Here is an 11,140-nt window from a genome sequence, read left to right as displayed (position 1 = left end):
GATGTTGTTAAATCGTATGTGCGTATCTTCCCATCTTGGAAATATTATACTGAAGATGAAGGAAAATGCCAGTGCAGGTGTTTGTCCAGGAGTTATGTGTAAGTAATGTTATTCATGGCAATTACTTTGCTTCGTCCCATACATCCTACCTCCATGATGGTTATAATACAACAAATTTTCCCATTTTTCTCTATAGAGAAGGACCGATTTGGAAACTCAGGATGAGGTAACCTGTACTAATACCTATGCTATCTTCAAGAATGCTTGGTGGCAATATCGGAATTACCCAAAGAAAACGTACTTCACTCGCAAAGAAACTCATCAAATTCCCTTACGTTCTCCTGAGACACATTTATTGGACGATGACTGGGAACGCCTTGTTCTATACTGGTCCCGAACCAAGAATGTGGTAAGGTCTATGAGCTCATTTTCTATTTTTAAGTATTATATTCCTGCGTCTCACTGTACTCTGTTCATGTAGAACAAGTGCCTAAACCTGAAGAACAACTATTCTAATTTAAGATTCCATTGCTATCATAGTTCAAAAAAGCGCTAGGCGTTAATTGTGCGTTTTTCCACCACCTTGTGCTTTACTGACAAAAGCGCATGCTTATGCGCAGTTATGCACACATTATGCGTAGTTATGCGCAATGCGTTTTGCCAACGCCTAGAGCCTAGGCGCGCTTAAGCGCTCGCTTAGGCGCGCCTTTTTTAACTATGATTGCTTTGCTCTTGTATCACTTTATTTACTCATACAAATTTATTTTTAAATTGAAGGATCCAATCGAAACTCCAATGGCACAGAAGGTATGTTCATGCATGTTTCTTTAACATGTTTGCTCTTATCAATAGCTCTGTTGATTTCAATTTCAATTGTGTATATAGTTGACTTTCATATCATGCACATTACTAGCATCACAACAGAGACAATAGTGTTGTTGTACATGTAGACCCGTGGTACCCATCTGAAATCTTGTTGTGCCGTGTAGTTTCCCACGCTTTGTATTCTTTCACTGCTGCTTTGTCTTGAACTGATATGATTTGAACCGTGTCTCTATTGTGATTTGGCAAGACCATGCAGTGACCATAGGACATAGATATATGTTTGTTTGATGCTTTTATTATGTACTAGTACTTGGCAATAGAATACTTCGTAGTTTAATCCTGTCCACCTTACTAATGAACTGTTTCACCAAAATGAGTTTCATATACTAGTGCATGCTAAACTTGTTATGTGTCTGCTTATTTCTTCTTTTAGAATGCTGACAGAATATTGGGGAAGAGTGCCTTATTAAGCAATGGTAAAGGAAGTAATGCAGATAAGGTTCAGGATAGTGACACATCCTTGTTGGTCTCCAACAAAGCTGATAAAACAGCTAAGGAAGACTATCTTGAAGACAGCGAGACAACCCCAAAGTCCTGTCTTGGTTTAGTGTTCGAGTTACTGGCCACTACCGCTTGCAAAAGCTATTCAAACTCACTGTCTGAATCAGTTCGGTTTCTTGAGTCTCAACTACAAGCTGAAAGACGTCAATTAGTTGTGCTGCAACAAGAAGCGCAAGGACTACGGAAGTCCCTGGAGCATTCAGATGCATACTTTCTGGTGCAACAGCAAGCATTGGAGGATTTTAGCCCCAAACAGGACAAAGCTAATCAGCTTGCTAAGCTTATTGCCGGCATGGTGGATACCCTGGACAACGTTTCTTGAGCTCTTTTGAAGTTGTTTCAGTTATGCTCTTGTTTTGCTGCCGCGTTTATTTGCACTGGTGGCCAATTTTGACGGCCAGTGTATGTAATGTGCTGCTTTGTTCCCTATATTTGCACTAGTGGCGAACTTTGATGCCCAGTGGATGTAATATGTGTAATAGCGGTAATAGGATAGCGTTAATTGCTTGCTTATTTATTTCCTTATTGTCTTGTTTAGTTGTGTGCTTGTAGTCACTGCAGTTCTTTTTCTGTTTTTTTCTAGTGGCCACAATAGCCTATTTTTGGTAACTAGGCCAAAATAATCATGGCAACACACGGACTGTTGTAACCATGGGCCTCCTGCAGGCCGTATGATCCATGGGCCTTCGTCCGGCCGTAGGATCCATCAACCTTCTATACGGGCCTTAGGGTCCATGGGCCTTCTACGGGCCGTAGGGTCCATGGGCCTTCTACGGGCCGTAGGGTCCATGGGCCTTCTACGGGCCATACGATCCATGTGCCTTCTATGGGCCGTACTATCCATGGGCCTCATACGGGCCGTAGGATCCATGGTCCTTCTACGGGGCGTATCATCATTTTGCCAATCATGGGCCGTACTATTCATGGACCATAACGGGCCGTTAATATGACGTATTTGATAACTCTATGAAAACAGCCCAATGGGTTTTTTTGACATGAAAATGGCCCAACGTATTAACGGTCCGCAAATGGGCCGACTGTAACGACGGGCTGAATTTGGCCCACAAGCAGAAAATGACTGTTATGGGCTGTATGTAACCGAATGCCGCAAATGAGCCCAAGAATCAATGGGCCCTGAGAAGGCCGAAAGATAACTTGGGCTGGAAACGGCCCAATGGAATAACGGGCCGTTAATGGGTATAAAGTGATACACTGTTCATTACGAGCCAGTTTCACCACGGGCCGTTAATGGGCCAAGAGTTACAAAGGTCCTCATATGGGCCGAAAGAAGTCATGGGCCACACATGGGCCGGAAGTTAAAATGGGCTGAATCATATTGGACGGCCCAGATGACGCTACTGGGCCTAATTCGGATAGGGCGTAATGGGCACTGGGTTAGCGGGCTGTAAATGGGCTATATGCGAACAGGCTGTTAATAGGCTTTCCGTGGGCCGGCCTGCCACCTTTTGAACAAGTCAAACGGGCCAGCCTTTTCACAGGAATGGGCCTCTGTTGGGCCGTGCCACGTGTCTCCGTATCATAGGCGCCTTTGGTCCAATGAGCGGATGACATCTGTCCCAACGGTGAGCCGACACGTGTTTCCTCCAGCCAATGATGATTTTACACGTGGAAAATCCCCATTGGTCAGGGCTGTTAACGGGTTATCGGATCCAAAACCCGACCCGATAGCTTAACGGCGTTCTGTTACGGTGGATGCCACGTGCCGATCACCCTTGACGAAAGCACTTCTGTGACGCGCGATTTATCGTCATGGAAGTGGACACTTCCGTGATGATAATTTTGGCAATGTCATGGAACACTTCTACGACAACACATGTATGACTATCTTGATTCTATCATAAATTTGTCATGGATGTACATGCATGACAGAAAACGCGACCTACTGTGACAAACACGTATCATCACGGAAGTGTATTTTTTTGTAGTGATAAGAGTACTACTTTTTCTCATCTTCTCTCTCTCTTTCTTCATATTTATTGTACATCGGCCTAGGAATCCGCATATAGCTAGGCTCTCACATGAGAGCCCACTCCTCTTCTTCACTTGATCTACGATGACTTATACACCTAGACGGAGGGAGTAGTCTCAAGTCATTAGATGCATACGCACCCCATGTCTCGTATTGGGTGATTTCTTTTTTCATGGCAAAAAACAGGGAATGAGGTGGGTAGTTAATGCACCGCGCCTAAAATTATTGGGATTACTATTTGGTTTTTCTAACGTGACTAATGCACCAGTACGGAGGGAGTACAATAGTAGTATTTGATTGCAATTTTTTGTTGGTAGCTTACAAAGATGAGCGCTCGGAGAGTACAATAGTAGTCTGATTGATGAGACTTCAGATTTGAGCCATCTATCGGAAGGAATAAAACAATACACCATGTATTTATTTACAGAGGGAGTAGTACATTTTTTGTGACATGCATTACTAGATATTGCTAGTCAAATACTAAATCCAGATGGACGTGGTAGCACTACTAAATCCAGATGGTGGTGCTAGTACTACTAGTATTACTACCAATGTAGTAGTATTGTACTACCCGTTGGTCAAATTATTACGTGATGCTCCTCACAGTGAAGTGACAAGACCCTGCGTCGGAAATGACACCTGAGTATAGGCGCCGTGTTCGGCATACCATAGTCAACCTCACCGTTTGCAGTCACTATCATAATGGCCGTAGAGCTAGCCTACTTACAACTAGCCGTGTTCCACATAATTTCCCATGCGTAGATGCATGTGCATTGCATGGAACACAAAGATTGGGGGTGGACGGCGCCGGCAGCGGCCATTGCGCCAGATTTTTCCATGGCCTTCTAGATGTGGTGGGGAGGAGATAAGACTGATTGTGAGAGATAAGGAGTTGTTTGTAAATAGGGAACAAGTGCGGGCATATTTTTGCAAAACTAGAGAAGTTTGGTTTGTATGCGTCAGAGCTAGATCCGATGGCTATTGGTGAAAGATGGCAGGCACAACATCATCACCAACTCATGACCTCTTTGATTCGTAGGATTTTGAAAACTCAGGAATAGGACACGGCAATATTACAAGTTTCAAACTGATATTACAAATGTTATGAGTAGTGCTGCACCTACGAAGAGGGAATTCCTAGGAGGTTAGAACTTTTGTTACTTTAGGTGGATGCAGCATTATCGTACAAACTAAAATCCAGCGCCCTGACAAGTCACTAATGGGCAAATAAATTTTCGAGTCTCTGGCCACTTGATGTTTCAAAAACAAATTCAGCTTCTGCGGAGACTTCATCATTTAGGCTTAGACGCTTGTGGTGACCAGCACACCATTCATTGTTGCTCCAGAGTACGCCAAACCTCATTACCTTGAGCACACTTGCCTCCAGAATAAAGAACCTTGCCAATTTAATCTCAGATGTGCTGCCTCGGTAGTCGATCAAATCAATTTCTGTAAGATGGAGATCAAGGCATTCCATGAGATTGTTATAGTGCAACACATTTTTCACTTTCGGGTCTTTTTTATCTGCAAAAGAAGAGAACATATTAGAGCAACTAGCTGTATAAGATTGTCGTGTCATCAAGAGGTACCAATATCATTCGCTCATACGATAGGGTTGTCTGGCTAGTGATATTTTTTCACTCTCTCTCTCTCTCCCTCTCTCTCTCTCTCTTTCCTCTCATTTACCTAGGAGCACGTGAAGAGCTTGGGCATTTGCTGCCTTCCACTATGTGGCAGATGCCACATTTCTCAAAAGTATGCCACATAATACGCATCTATGTCAAATCAAAAGATTTTGTCACTGCTCTCGCGATGTGAGAGAGTTGGCACCGCTGTGCACACAGACCCACATGTATAAACAAATCAATCAAACCAACTACACCAGCCTCTCACTCTCCCAAACAAGTATTTTTTATTGCCTCAGTCCTCTCTCTCCCACGCAAGTGTTTTTTAATTGCATGAGTTAATTTGGCACTGGAGCAAAGTAGGTGATCCAGATTGGAGCACCAGGTGAGCAATGGAGGGGCATGGATGCCAAATGCATCACAAGTGAATTTGGCACGTGTTCTGATCATATTTTATACATGTTTCTTACCCATCTCTCTTTTAGAAAATAAGGTTAAATGATAGAAGACTTCCTCCATTGCGATCGTATTCGAGGAAAGTACCTTGCGGGAATTCTCTGTACTCCAATGCCAATGTAAGTACCTGTTGTATATCACTATATTTTTACATCAGCATGTATTTTGTTAATCGGCGTGAATCCAACCTTTATCTGATCTAGAATTAGTTGTAGCAAAATGTTAAAGGCGACAATGTTGATTTTTGTAAGGAAAACTGCCTGGTAGTTTTGCATACTGAGCTGCATGAGTGTACTATCTCATATCATGCACATTACTGAATTGCTGTGCTGCTCTGGTTGCCCATCCATTCATTGTGTCAATGTTGCTTTCGTATTACCTTACCTGGCTGATGATAGTTGTGCCATATTGTGTTAATTTGGTGTAGGCTGGTGTGGTCTGGTTACCCAAATGTTTGTTGTGTCAATGTTGCTTTCCTATTATCTGACTTGGCCAATGATAGCAATGCTAGTGTGTTAATTTGGTGTAGGCTACTGAAGATAAGAAGACAAACTCTGAAAACAGCAAGGCAACCCCATTGTTTCTTTCGAATAAATCTAGGCCAGGTAATATGGAAATAACTCTTCATTATTTTGTTCGGTTCCCCTCCTAATTTATGTTACGATGAAGTGGTCGAGACACTCTCCACTATCTATAATACAAGCCTGCCAAAATCGCCATCTAAATCTATTCAGTTTCCCCTATATTGAATGTAACAGAAAAAATGTATGTTTGTGAACCAATTAATGGCTGAAGCAATGATGGAAATGGTGGAGGAATCAGAGGTGCACATTCGTGTGCAACAAGAACTGATAAATGTTTTCAGAGACAGTGTAGCAAAGCAGCAAGAACTTGCCCACATGCTTATGGGCGTCATCCGCGCTGAGGTTGCAGATTGTGATATTGTAGACCGTTAGGTTCTGTTCATTTATTTGCACTGGCATCAATCTTTGATTGCCTAGTGGATGTAATTTCCTGTAATATATGTTGGATGTGCAACGTTTTTCCCTGTATGTCGTACCTTTGCTTGATCGGTCTTGGTCCTGTGCATAATTGCTCGTCGTAATGGGCTCAAATTATCTAATTGGGCCTAAAGACATGTATGACCTTTAGTGGGCCGTTACCAGGCCGAAAGTTAATGGTCGGCCCTCTTATCTCTCGGGTCATTAACAGGCTGACATGGAAGCGCGCAACAGGCGGGCCATTTGATTTCACGTGCCGTTAACAGGACGATACTAGGCCGGGCTACATATGGCCCAACTATACTGTGGGCCTTTAGTAGGCCGAAAGAGATAACGGGCTCGTACTGGACCATGAAGAGCATGGGTCATGAAGAGGCCGAAAGTCAGGTCATAGTGTAAATGGCCCAACTGTGTTGTGGGCCTTTAGCAGGCCGAAAGAGAAACCAGACTGGTATTGGACCATGAAGAGCATGGGCCATTAAAAGGCCAAAACTCAGGTCCTACTGCAAATGGCCCAACTCACTTATGGGCCGTCAATAGGCTGAAAGACACACCAGGCCGGAAATTGGCCTAACATCTTGAAAAGTGGCCCATCCCTTGAATGGGCCGTTAACAGACCGAAACCACATCAGGCCGATATTGAGCCCAAATATATAGCGGGTTGTTAACGGGCTCGAACTGACGATGGGCTGCAATGGTGTCAAATCGTTAACGGGCCGTTGACGGGCCGAATTGGCACATCTTGTATGGGCCGTGGGCTTAAATGGACCTGACACAAGTAGGCCTTATATGGGCCGGCCTGCTAATTCTTACCGGGCCGGCCATTTTCACCAGAATAGGCCACTGTTGGGCCGTGCCACGTGTCGATCTATCATAGGCACCTCCTGTCCAATGAGTGGATGACATCTGTCCCAACGGTGAGCCGACATGTGGTTCCTCCAGCCAATGAGAATTTTACACGTGGAAATCCCCATTGGTCCAGGCTGTTACAGGTTATCGGATCCAAACCAGAACTCGATAGCTTAACGGCGACCCGTTACGGCGGATGCCACGTGTCGGTCACCCTTGATGAAAGCACTTCTATGACGCGCGATTTGTCGTCATGGAAGTGGACACTTCCGTGATGATAATTTTGGTAATGTCATGGAACACTTCTACAATAGCACAAGTATGACTATCTTGATTCTGTCATAAAATCGTCATGGATGTACACGCATGACATAAAACGTGACCTATTGTGACAAACACGTATCATCACGGAAGTGTATTTTTTTGTAGTGTACCCTCCCATGGCAACGGGGTCCTAATGGAAACTAAGGAATATTAAGGCCTCCTTTTAATAGAGAACCGGACCAAAGCATTAGCACTTAGTGAATACATGAACTCCTCAAACTACGGTCATCAACGGGAAGTGTCCCGACTATTGTCACTCCGGGGTTGCCGGATCATAACACGTAGTAGGTGACTATATAACTTGCAAGATAGGATCAATAACACAAATATATTCATGAAAACATAATAGGTTCAGATCTTAAATCATGGCACTCGAGCCCTAGTGACAAGCATTAAGCATAGCAAAGTCATAGCAACATCAATCTTAGAACATAGTGGATACTAGGGATCAAACCCTACAAAACTAGCTGGATTACATGGTAAATCTCATCGAACCCATCACCGTACAACAAGCCTACGATGAAATTACTCACGCACGGCGGTGAGCATCATGAAATTGGTGATGGAGGAAGGTTGGTGATGATGATGGTGACGGTTTCCCCTCTCCGAAGCCTCGAACGGACTCCAGATCTGGCTTCCCGATGAAGAACAGGGGGTGATGGCTGATACGTCCACTTTGCATCATGTTTACCTACTGTTATTTATAATGTTTTATGCATAATAATGCTTTTTGGAGCAATTCTAATGTCTTTTTTCTCATAATATGTAAGGTTCACACAAAGAGGGAGAATTCCAGTAGCTGGAAATCTGGATTTGAAAAAACTACGTCAGGCTACCTATTCTGCACAACTCCGAATGAGCTAAAACTTTACGAGGAATTTTTATGCAATATATAAGAAATATTGGAGGCAATAAGTACCAGAGGGGGCCCACCAGGTGGGCACAACCCACCTGGGCACGCCAGGGAGCCCAGGCGCGCCCTGCTGGGTTGCGCCCTCCTCAGCCAACCTCCGATGCCCCTCTTCTAGTATATAATTCATTTTGACCTAGAAAAATTAAGGAGAGGACTTTCGGGATGAAGCGCTGCCGTCTTGAGGTGGAACTTTGGCAGGAGCACTTTTTCCCTCCGGCGAAGCGATTCCGCTGGGGGAACTTCCCTCCCGGAGGGGGAAATCATCCTCATCATCATCACCAACAACTCTCCCATCTTGGGGAGGCCAATCTCCATCAACATCTTCAATAACACCATGATACGTCTCCAACGTATCTATAATTTTTGATTGTTCCATGCTGTTATATTATCATTCTTGGATGTTTTATAATCATTTTATATCATTTTTTGGACTAACCTATTGACATTGTGCCAAGTGCCATTTGCTGTTTTTTGCTTGTTTTTTACATCACAGGAAATCAATATCAAATAGAGTCCAAATGCAGTGAAACTTTTTGTGGATTTTTTATGGACCAAAAGACACCTTATGGGCCGGAGAAGCACCTTGGGGGTGCCCCAAGGGGGGAACAACCCACCAGGCCGCGCTTGGGCCTCCAGGCGCGCTGTGGGTTGTACCCACCTCGATGGCCTCCCGCACCGCCTCTTTGCTCTATAAATACCCCAATATTCTAGAACCCCTAGGGGAGTCGACGAAAATCAATTCCGGCCATCGCAAGTTCCAGAACCACCAGATCCAATCTAGACACCATCACCGAGGGATTCATCATCCTCATTGGTGCCGCTCCGGTGATGCATGAGTAGTTCTTTGTAGACCTATGAGTCAGTGGTTAGTAGCTAGATGGCTTCCTCTCTCTCTCTCTCTCACTCTCTCTCTTGATTCTCAATACAATGGTCTCTTGGAGATCTATTTGATGTAACTCTTTTTGCGGTGTATTTGTTGGGATCCGATGAACTTTGAGTTTATGATCAGATCTATGTTTTTATCCATGAAAGTTATTTGAGTCTTTTGATCTCTTATATGCATGATTACTTATAGCCTCGTATTTCTTCTACAAATCTTTGGTTTAGTTATGCCAACTAGATCGGTTTTTCTTGCCATGGGAAGAGGTGCTTTGTGATGGGTTTGATCTTATGGTGCTTGATCCCAGTGACAAAAGGGGAACCGACACCTATGTATCGTTGCTATTAAGGATAATAAGATGGGGTCTATTTCTACATAAATAGATCTTGTATACACCATGTCATCGTTCTTATTGCATTTCTCCGTTTCTCCATGAACTTAATACACTAGATGCATGTTGGATAGCGGTCGATGTGTGGAGTAATAGTAGTAGATGCAGGCAAGAGTCGGTCTACTAATCTTGGACGTGATGCCTATATAATGATCATTTCCTGGATATAGTCATGATTATTTGAAGTTCAATCAATTGCCCAACAGTAATTTGTTTACCCATCGTTGCTATTTTTCACGAGAGAAGCCACTAGTGAAATCTACGACCCTCGTGTCTCTTCTTTATTATGTTTGCCTTCGCGATCTATTTTTATTTGCTTTTATTTCCAGATCTATTAATCCAGAAACCCCAAAATACCACGTTGAACTTTATTTGCTTTTATTTGCATTTATCCAATCTACTATAATTTTTATCCCGTTGATACATCTCCAACGTATCTAAATTTTTTGATTGTTCCATGCTGTTATATTATCAATCTTGGATGTTTTATAATCATTTTATATCATTTTTTGGTACTAACCTATTGACATAGTGCCAAGTGCCAGTTGTTGTTTTTTGAATGTTTTTTACATCGCAGAAAATCAATACCAAACGGAGTCCAAATGCCACGAAACTTTACGGAGATTTTGTATGGACCAGAAGACAACTAATGGGCCCTGGCTGCGCCTGGGGGGTGCTCCGAGGAGAGCACAACCCACCAGGGCGCGCCAGGAGGCCCAGGCGTGCCTTGGTGGGTTGTGCCCACCTCGGGTGCCCCCGGACTAACTCTTTGCTCTATAAATACCCCAATATTCTCAAAACCCTAGGGGAGTTGACGAAATATTGAGCCAGCCGCCGCAGAGTCCAGAACCACCAGATCCAATCTAGACACCATCTCGGATGGGGTTCACCACCTCCATTGGTGCCTCTCCGATGATGCGTGAGTAGTCCTTTGTAGACCTTCGGGTTCGTAGTTAGTAGCTAGATGGCTTCCTCTCTCTCGTTTGATTCACAATACTATGGTCTCTTGGAGATCCATATGATGTAACTCTTTTTGCTGTGTGTTTGTTGGGATCTGATGAACATTGAGTTTATGATCAGTTATATCTTTTTATATCCATGAAAGTATTTGAGTTTCTTTGATCTCTTTTATGCATGATATCTTATAGCCTCGTATTTCTTCTCTGATATTTGGGTTTTATTTGGCCAACTTGATCTATTTATCTTGCAATGGGAAGAGGTGCTTTGTAGTGGGTTCGATCTTACAGTGCTTGATCCCACTAACAGAAGGGGAACTAACATGTATGTATCGTTTCTACTAAGGATAAAACGATGGGGGTCTATCT

The sequence above is a fragment of the Triticum dicoccoides genome, chromosome 6A (assembly GCF_002162155.2).
Source record: "Triticum dicoccoides isolate Atlit2015 ecotype Zavitan chromosome 6A, WEW_v2.0, whole genome shotgun sequence".
NCBI lineage: Eukaryota > Viridiplantae > Streptophyta > Magnoliopsida > Poales > Poaceae > Triticum > Triticum dicoccoides.
Note: the sequence above shows the minus strand (reverse complement) of the source record.